A 10,874-nucleotide genomic window follows, 5' to 3' on the forward strand; every position below is an offset into this window, starting at 1 on the left:
AGGCGAATGATACAGAAGCTGAGAGGCACAACATGGGAATCCATCTGGTTCAACACAAAAGTAACATATCAAGGGGCAACAATGAACAACGACACATGGATCAAGAAAGGAATCAGCCTCCCCAAACAGATGGAAACCAAGGGGAAACAGCTGACATTTCAAAACATACAACAACTAAACGACCTCCCAAACAAAGAGCTATACACCTTTCTAAAGATCAGAACTGCCATAACCAGAGCTAATTTACACAGAGAAGAACCGGGCATCGTCAAATACGTAGAAACCCTAAACTCAGCAGGCCACCAAACCGCAAAGATCTATAAACTACTAAGCCCTTCCACCCTGTCGCTAAACAAAAAAACGACAAATTCATGGGAGACACTTCTAGGCAGACAGCTAAATGAAAAAGAACAGGCACAAATGTGGAGCTCAGCTACAACGAACAAAATAACCCCACAACTGGCACAAACAAAATACTGGCTCCTCCACAGAGCCTACTGGACTGAAAGGTAAGCGCTGCAGTCCAGAAGGATACTTGTTGAATTTTAAAGCTATTTGTTTGCGTGATTGGCGCTACTGGGTCGCGCGTATTAATTATTATTTTGCCCATTTTAATGCTCGTGGCTCTTAGCCGCTTTATTTTTTAATTAAATCGCCGCGCTGTCTGTGAGGGTAACGGGGACTGTTAGGACATTGCTAGCACCTAAAATCTGGAAACACTCACCGCTGCTTTAGCGGGCCTTTAGCTGCTTCTTCCTGCGTGGGGGACATCTTGGATGAGGTAGTGCCGGTTTGCGGCAGACATCTTGGGTAGCAGTCTAGTTGCTGGGTGACGTGATAGGCACACAGGAGCCCATTTAAGACAGATAGGCTTGGGCGCTCCCCCTGAAAGGTAAGCGCTGCAGTCCAGAAGGATACTTGTTGAATTTTAAAGCTATTTGTTTGCGTGATTGGCGCTACTGGGTCGCGCCTATTAATTATTATTTTGCCCATTTTAATGCTCGTGGCTCTTAGCCGCTTTATTTTTGAATTAAATCGCCGCGCTGTCTGTGAGGGTAACGGGGACTGTTAGGACATTGCTAGTACCTAAAATCTGGAAACACTCACCGCTGCTTTAGCGGGCCTTTAGCTTCTTCTTCCTGCGTGGGGGACATCTTGGATGAGGTAGTGCCGGTTTGCGGCAGACATCTTGGGTAGCAGTCTAGTTGCTGGGTGACGTGATAGGCACACAGGAGCCCATTTAAGACAGATAGGCTTGGGCGCTCCCCCTGAAAGGTAAGCGCTGCAGTCCAGAAGGATACTTGTTGAATTTTAAAGCTATTTGTTTGCGTGATTGGCGCTACTGGGTCGCGCCTATTAATTATTATTTTGCCCATTTTAATGCTCGTGGCTCTTAGCCGCTTTATTTTTGAATTAAATCGCCGCGCTGTCTGTGAGGGTAACGGGGACTGTTAGGACATTGCTAGCACCTAAAATCTGGAAACACTCACCGCTGCTTTAGCGGGCCTTTAGCTGCTTCTTCCTGCGTGGGGGACATCTTGGATGAGGTAGTGCCGGTTTGCGGCAGACATCTTGGGTAGCAGTCTAGTTGCTGGGTGACGTGATAGGCACACAGGAGCCCATTTAAACCTACCATTATGCATACGCGCAGCGTATGCGCGCAGCAGGCGCGCCATGGGCATGCCGGAGGCTCGCCAGAGGCAAGCCCATCTATGCCCATCCAGGACCAGACGGGACCCGGGGCCAGAACCCCTGGTCCGCGTATCATATATGGCAGAGGTGAGCTTCTGGAAATTAACTTGCGATGCTCACCACTTGAGGAGGGAAGCGAGGCGGCGCTCCGACAGTCAGGACTTTGGAAGGCTTATGATAAAAATCGTGGCAGGGCTCTCACTCATAAAGCGGGGGTTGTGCACTATGGACTGCTAAACACACGCTCTCTTCAGAAACATTGCAGAGAGGTGTATGCACTGCTGGAGGATGGGGAATTCGACGTGCTGGGGATCACGGAGACATGGTTGGAGGATTCCTCGCTACCGGACCTGGTGGCGGCCCTACCGGCTAGCTTCTCGGTCCTACATCGCAACAGAGCGGGAGAGAAAAGAGGGGGAGGGGTGGCACTTTTCTTCACTGACCGTATGCGTGGAGAAACAATCTTGGCCGAGGATATAGGCGGGGCGGAGGTTCTAGGTGTTAAACTTAGACTGGGGACAGATTGTTTAACTGTCCTGGTAGTTTACCGTCCTCCTTGGGCCTTGCCGGAGTTCCCGGATTTATTTCTGAAACTGGTGCAGGACATGCGCTCGAGGTTTGATAATTTGGTCATCCTGGGAGACTTTAATTATCACTGGGAACTTACCCCAAGAGAAGGGCAGGCTGGCCACATTGACGAGGCATTATCCTCGCTAGGTTTAATTCAGCAGGTAAGGGGCCCGACACATGTGAAAGGTCACACGCTCGACCTAGTTTGGTCGTCAATGCCGGTACAGGGACCGACAACCTCACAACCGTGTGTCTGGTTGGACCATCACTTACTGAAGGGAGATCTCCTGATGAACTTGCTTAAAACGAAACCGGCAGAAGGCCAGAGGCTGGTGAGGAAATGGAAAAACATCAATGGAGGAAAGATGGTGGCACATCTTTCAGCGAATTATCCTCAGACCCGTTCAGTTGACAATCCTGACGCCCTCTGCAGTAACCTAGAGGAGAGGCTTCGAAGTGCGGTCGACCATGTGGCGCCAGCACGTAGGGTCAATCTAGTGAATAGAGGCCGGAGGTCCCCTTGGTACAACGACTCCCTAAGGGAGAAAAAGAGGGCCGTGCGCAAGATGGAGAGAGCTTGGCGCAAAGCCTATGATACTAAGGCGAGAAGCGTCTATTTGCTTGAATTAGCGAATTACAAGCGGGCAATAACAGCTAGGAAGGCGGACTTCTATGAGGAAAGGATCACCACAGCTACAAATCCTCAAAAGGAAGTCTTCCGAGTCCTAAATGAACTCAAGAAAGTAAAAGAACAAAGGCCGGAGTTCACTCTAGAGGACTGCCAGAGATTTCAGAACTTCTTCACCAGCAAAATTGAAGATCTTAATTCGGAAATTGCCTGTACTCCCATACATGCTTGCCCCCCACTGACCACAGCGGCTAAAAAACTGGTGGTTAGACCTCTGGATCTTCTTCCTCCCATTACGAAAGATGAACTGCCCCGGCTCACTGGGAGAGTTAAGTCGGGCTCCCAGGCAGACCCTTGTCCCCCTGACGTTTTCAAACTGGCCATGCCAGGAATAGAAGAGGAGGTGCTGAATCTTTTGAACTCCTCTCTAGCATCAGGAAAGGCTCCTACTGCCTTTAAGGAAGCAAGGTTGATCCCTTTGCTAAAAAAGCCTGGGGCAGATGTGAAATGCCTAAAAAACTTTAGGCCTATTTCCCAGATCCCTTTCCTGGCCAAGGTGTTGGAACAGCATGTTTTGGCCGCCCTTTCTGACCATCTAGAAGGGAACGGCCTGTTGGAACCAAACCAATCAGGGTTCCGTGCAAATCACAGCACGGAACTGGTCATGCTGTCCATCATAGATGAGCTCCGAAATAGGGCAGACAAGAGGATACCCGGCGCCCTGGTGCTGTTAGACCTCTCCGCGGAGTTTGACACCGTTTGTCACAAACAACTGCTGTCGCGGATGAGAGACTTCGGCATCCAGGGCACAGCCCACGCCTGGTTTGTTTCTTTTCTACAAGGGAGGACACAAAGAGTTCAGTTGGGAGAATTGCTCTCCACTGCAACACCAATCTCTTGTGGAGTGCCACAGGGGTCGGCCTTGTCGCCCCTGCTATTCAACATATACCTCCAACCATTGATTGCACTCCTGAATCAAATGGATTGTCAGGTATATAACTATGCTGATGACACCCAAATCATTATCCAAATGGATAATGCACCTGGGGCATCAGCAAATCTGCAAACCATCTTGAAGCATACAGCTAATTGGATGTCGCTGAACTCCCTAAAAATTAATCCGGACAAGACGGAAGTTCTACCTGTTACCATTGCTGGCAATCCATGGCATGATGGATTCTGGCCGAGGGAACTTGGACCGCCCCCGGAGCCGGCAGTGGCTGTAAAAAGCCTTGGCATTTATGTGGATGACAAGCTTTCCATGCGGAAACAAGTTACCACGGTGGTAGGAACTTGTGTTGGCATGCTTCGTCAACTCAGGAAGATCGCGCCATTATTGTCCCATTCCACCCTGAGAAGGGCGGTTTCCGCTATGATCCTTGCAAGACTGGATTACGGCAACTCGCTCTATCTGGGCTTACCCCAAAAACTCCTAGACAAACTTCAGATGGTGATGAATGATGCCGCTAGGCTCATTCACAAGAAACCCAGGAGCACGCATGTGTCCCCACTTATGCGTGAGCTACATTGGCTCCCAATAAGGCAGAGGGTGCTCTTTAAAGGGTTATGCATTGCACATAAATCCCTTTACGGTAAGGCACCAAGATACATCAAGACCCGCCTGACCCCATATACACCTGCCAGGGTGCTAAGATCTGCTGAGGCAACCCTTCTCATGCAACCTCGTTTCAGATTGGTGACAGTGGGCGGTCGTGCCATCTCTAACACCCTCCCAGAGGCATGGAATAGTCTACCGGTGGACATGCGCAAAGAATCTAATTTGCTGACCTTTCGGAAGAGGTTGAAGACTTTTCTTTTCCAGAAGGCCTGGGGAGGGATATAAATTCTTGGTAGTGTTTTCTTTTGGTTTCCTGCGGTGCTTACTGGACAAGCGCTTAGAGACCCCTGGGTTATATAGCGCTATACAAATCGAAATAAATAAATAAATAAATAAATAAAATACTGGACCCCATCCAGGCTCCACAAGGTTGGCATCGCAGAATCAGGCAACTGCTGGAACTGTCAGAAGGAGGAAGGCACCCTTGAACATCTCATCTTCGAATGCGTGAAAGTCAAGAAGCTCTGGGCGCAGATCAACGCATTCATAAACGATATGCTCAAAACAGACTTAACAATCAGCTATGCTGGCCTGGCGACAGGGCACCTAACCGCGAACCTAAACAACAAAGAAGAGAGAGCCCTACTAGACCTGCTACTCACAGCGGCCCTAAAGATAATCCTAACGAACTGGAAAAATACTGCGAAAGCAAATTTCAAAACATGGATCAACTGGGTCACCTTCCTGAGAGGAGCAGACAACATAACAGGCAACTTCTCGAAAGAGCACACCCCCAAGGGGCTCATGTGGAGCCCACTCGACAAACACTTAAGGACAACGCTATAGCCCCCCCCTCCTTTCTTTTTCTCTCTCTCCTCTCTCTTCTCGATAAGCCAAGAAATATAGCTAACACAAATGTACTGTATACAAGAAATACGAACTGCCAATGTATATTCCACTTATATTTTTCAATAAAAACTTTTATAAATCAAAAAAAAAAAGTTGGAGCCTGCATTCCTTGTCTGTATGATCGCTGGCCAGATCCAGCTCTGAAGACGATTTGCATAATACTGAAAATGTATCTGCGGCGTTTGACTGGACCATGCAACTGGGAGCCAGGCCGATCAATCACAGAGCATAGTTTTCATATTGATAACTGCAGCTGGAAGGCCTTGTTTGCCACAAATGCACGTCTGATTTCATGGGCTTCTGACACATACAACTGTGTTAGCCCTCTAGCTTATTTCCTTTCTCTTTGTTTTTTGGGGTATCTGTGTGTTATAATTTTACATGTGTGTAAAGCTTGCAATATAAAGTAAATATTGGAAAGTTTTTTAAATCTCTCAGTTATCATATTTTTACACTGACACTACGAAACCTATATACCTAACTTCCCATATTGTGTTCCTTGCCTAGCAGTCTGGAGTAACCAAAGGGTGACACGCGGCGCTATATTAATTTGAATAAATAAGCAAATAAAACACTTGCGAATGAATTTTATTTTTTATGCAAAGTTTGCCTTCACTTCTTTTTTGAGCAAACTCAAAATATCAGATAATTGAATTTCACAAAGCTGCGAATTATGCACAGTTCTTACGGTTTACTGCAAAAAGGAAAAGACGACGGTGCGTCACAACAATGGCTTAGCAGCACCTTTAAAGAAACAGAAATCTCTCATTCAGTAATAAGCTATTCCGTTGTATGGGGGAAAGTAAATATTTTCTCCTCAGATTGGTGTTCCGTGCAACAGCAGAAGTCGGCATGGACAGCCAGTGCTCCCCCCCCTCCTTTTCCCGGAGACGTCACACGTGGAGGATTCATTGCCGGGCACTTCACAAGATGCGCAAAGGGAGAATTTTATCAAGATGGCCAAGGTTAAGGGCCTAGCGTGAGCGACCAGCATTATGAACACCCCTTAGCAGGAAGACTCTGGGATCGTTGGTGATTCACCCCCTCCAGTACAGCAACCCGGCACAGAGGCGGACCCCTCTAGACCCAAGCGGGTCCGCAGGCCAACGATCAGGAATTTCCCGCAAGACCCACTGCCGCCACCTAGGAGTAGAACAGTGATGACCACTAAGGAGGTCACAGCTCATTCGGTTGTTCCCCCTGCCCCAGGGGCCGCCCCCCCCGACGGACAGTCCCTCTGCCCAAGGTAAATACTCTACTAGGGATGATCTGGCTAAAATCATGGACACTATGAACAATTTCATGTCAAGGTTACAAGCAAGAAAAGAGAAATTACCTATGCCTCTATGCACATATTTACAACATTTAATGTCATTAAAGAGTAAACCACACTGTTAGTCAACTCAGACAATGATTTATGTCAGTTATTTAGCAACTCATGAAAATTTTTTTTCTTTGTGGCAAGAGAAAAATACATAGTCAACTTGACATTGAACACACAATAAGAGATTTTTGCAAGGGATAAAGCAAGAATAAACAACATATGAACCAAAATTGTGTGGATTATCGTGAACAAATCGACAACAAGTGCAAATACATTAACACAGTGAGTAAATTATGTCAAAGCAACAAACAACAGTTATACAACAGTTTGTATTAAATTCACAATAAACTACGGGGATACGTCTTATTCAATGTTTGCCCCGTTGCCTGTAAAGTTGTTAATTATGAGTACTGTGTTGTTTACAGGACAAAGACTTGTTATGGAACCGCAAATAAATTGGGACTAGCCCAGAGGTTTGGGCGAATCAATGTTGATAAGTGCCAACGCGTTTCGAATGCCAATGTGTGGATCATCGGATTCTCATCAGGGCGTGGATTGAATCCATTTTTAACTGTTGGGGAAAGGAACAGGGGAGTTTCAATTAAAAAATAGGATTTTAACTTGTGAAAGCTTATCCCATGTGAATGCTTCTACTGTCACATACCGTATGCGACCAACTTGTTTTGGTCGGTTGGGTCTTTATTTATGAAGCCAGTAATCCTACGTCGTGGTAGTCAACCTGTAATTTAGTGACAATGGTAAAATCAGTGTTTGTACACTTAAGTACAAGCAGGCACGGGCATGTGCATGCATTATGAGCAATAAATTACCTCTATGTAATTTATTGCTCATAATGCATGCACATGCCCGTGCCTGCTTGTACTTAAGTGTACAAACACTGATTTTACCATTGTCACTAAATTACAGGTTGACTACCACGACGTAGGATTACTGGCTTCATAAATAAAGACCCAACCGACCAAAACAAGTTGGTCGCATACGGTATGTGACAGTAGAAGCATTCACATGGGATAAGCTTTCACAAGTTAAAATCCTATTTTTTAATTGAAACTCCCCTGTTCCTTTTCCCCAACAGTTAAAAATGGATTCAATCCACGCCCTGATGAGAATCCGATGATCCACACATTGGCATTCGAAACGCGTTGGCACTTATCAACATTGATTCGCCCAAACCTCTGGGCTAGTCCCAATTTATTTGCGGTTCCATAACAAGTCTTTGTCCTGTAAACAACACAGTACTCATAATTAACAACTTTACAGGCAACGGGGCAAACATTGAATAAGACGTATCCCCGTAGTTTATTGTGAATTTAATACAAACTGTTGTATAACTGTTGTTTGTTGCTTTGACATAATTTACTCACTGTGTTAATGTATTTGCACTTGTTGTCGATTTGTTCACGATAATCCACACAATTTTGGTTCATATGTTGTTTATTCTTGCTTTATCCCTTGCAAAAATCTCTTATTGTGTGTTCAATGTCAAGTTGACTATGTATTTTTCTCTTGCCACAAAGAAAAATTTTTTTCATGAGTTGCTAAATAACTGACATAAATCATTGTCTGAGTTGACTAACAGTGTGGTTTACTCTTTAATGACATTAAATGTTGTAAATATGTGCATAGAGGCATAGGTAATTTCTCTTTTCTCGCTATTAACGGGCCCTACCTACCCTCTTCCCTACTGGGCCAAACCCCTCCTTGTTCTTCAAGGTTACAAGCAGGCACTTTTGGCACCAGCTCGGCGCATTTGGGCAACAGCGTAAGGGTTAAAGAGGGGGCTATGTTAACAGCAGCAAGTTGGGGGTCACGTGGGCGGTGGGTATTCCGGAAACTACTACCTCCGGGGGGCATATCACGGTGACAGCACCTGTCTCGCTCCTCCGTCAAACTTCAAGCCTGGTTCCGCTCTCGGTGAACAGTAGTGCGGGGGTCACTGCAGTAATGTCCACCATCACACCAACACCCACACCCCCCATGATCCAAAAAGCCACCACCGCCCCGCTGCTGTCAGGGCATTACTCACTGGCTTGGCAGGTATCCCAGGCAGCCAAAGAGGGGATTTGGAGGCAGGATTTCATAGATATTTTTACCCTGCTCATGTTGGGACAAGAGGGCCTGGATGCCAGGCAGATAGGGGCAAAGGAGGATGACAAGAAGGTAAAATACCAGCCTTGGCCAGAGAAGAACATTGCCAACTGGCTTGAGGCTTTTTCCATCCTAGCTTCTGTAGCTATGGAGAAATTTCCAGAACAGGGCCCTGGGCTAGTACAGTATTCTAGGACAATTCACAATGAGGCCATGAAATGGGGGGGAATGCCTGGTGGAACTATGATAGGGAGTTCAGGAGGAAGATGTCCCAGTGCCCGGAAATGGGTTGGGATCAAAAAGAGCTGTGGATGGAACATATGGGTGCCCGTGAACAGCTGAACATAGGCCCCTAGGTAAATTCACAGGTTGTACAGGCTCCACACAGGGGATCCTTTCAAGCAGGTACAAGGGGCAATCAAGCATTTCGGGGAGCACACAGGGGGGGAGACAAAGAGGAGGTTTCAGGAGGTCCCCCCCAGGGACATGCCGCCTTTTTAATAATGGATCATGCTCCTGGGGTAAGACGTGCAAGTTCCAGCATGCATGTCACACATGTGGTGGCCCTCACTTAGCGGCTTCCTGCCACTCCAAGCAGAGCTCACAGCCAGCCGGCAAAGGTGGGCAGCAAAGTTGAGGCGGCTAGATTACCAGTATCTCGTGCTCCCCCCCACTCCCCAACCATCTCCCGCTCCTGCTCAACATCTTGTCCTTGATAGCGTCTCAGTCTAATCAGGGAGCCTTTTCGCTGCAGACAGTTCACTTGCACCCGGACACACAACCATAGGCCATTCCCCGGTCAGCCAAGCCAACATCACGCCTCTCCTCAGCCGGTATCCCAATGAAGCAGACAGCCGCTTGCTGCTGTTTGGATTTCACGAAGGCTTTAAGATCCCCTACGTGGGTGCCCTGGGCAGCAGAGAGGCCGACAACCTCCGTTCAGCGAGAGAGCAACCAGAAGTAGTCCGGGCAAAGGTAGAGAAGGAGATGTCATTGGGCCGGGTGGCGGGTCCATTCTCGCAACTCCCACTGGAAAGCTTTGTGGTCTAGCCCCTGGGGGTGGTGCTCAAGAAAGAACCAGGTGCATTTACATGAATTAACTATCTCTCATACCCAGAAGGGGCTTCTGTTAATCATGGGTTGGAGGAGGGAACCTGCTCGGTGTCTTATTGTACTCTGGACGTGGCATTGGACCTAGTCAGGAGGGCGGGCAGAGGCGCCTGGTTAGCTAAGGCGGATACCGAATCTGCTTTTCGCTTGCTACCAGTCCACCCGAATGGCCATCACCTGCTGGCTTTCAAGCTGGAGGGCAGGTACGTTTATGACAAATTCATGCCCATGGGTTGCGCTGTGTCATGTGCGTATTTTGGAGCATTCAGTTGCTTCCTACAATGGGCCCACTAGGACACCTATGGGATGGAAGGGGTGACACATTACCTAGATGACTTCCTGTTCATAGGGAGCGACGGCAAGCAGGACTGTTAGCAGGCCCTTGCGGATTTTAAACAATTAGCTTGTCATTTAGGGGTCCCTCTCGCGACAGGTAAAATGGTGGGTCCAGTGCAGGTCTTAACTTTGCTGGGGATCGAGATTGATACCATTGCAGGGGAGTCCAGATAGGCTGACAGAAAAAGTTTGGGACCTAGCACCACACATACAGTCCATGGCTGGACAGGACAGGGCCACCTTGGAATGCATCCAAAGCCTACTGGGGAAATTGAATTTTGCAGCCAGAGTCATCCCAGCGGGGAGGGTGTTTGCCAGAAGGTTGGCCAGGGCCACTACCAAGGTCACTAAGAAACACCACACGGTGAAACTGAGTAAAGGCATGCAACAAGACCTGGCCATGTGGGCAGAGTTCCTGGCCAACTTTAATGGCTCAGTAATTTGGAGGGCTCCCTGGGCAGGCAGCCCTGACCTAGCTTTATTCACAGACGCATCAGATATTAAGATCTGGGGCCATTTTGGACAGGGCATGGTGCGCGGAGAAATGGCCCAACGCCTGGCACAAGTAGAAGATCACGGCCAAGATCACAGTGCTACAGTAGGTCCCGATTGTGGTAGCATTCCACTTGTGGCCTGCA

This window comes from Lissotriton vulgaris, chromosome 8 (genome assembly GCF_964263255.1).
Source record: "Lissotriton vulgaris chromosome 8, aLisVul1.2, whole genome shotgun sequence".
In the NCBI taxonomy this organism is placed as follows: Eukaryota; Metazoa; Chordata; class Amphibia; order Caudata; family Salamandridae; genus Lissotriton; species Lissotriton vulgaris.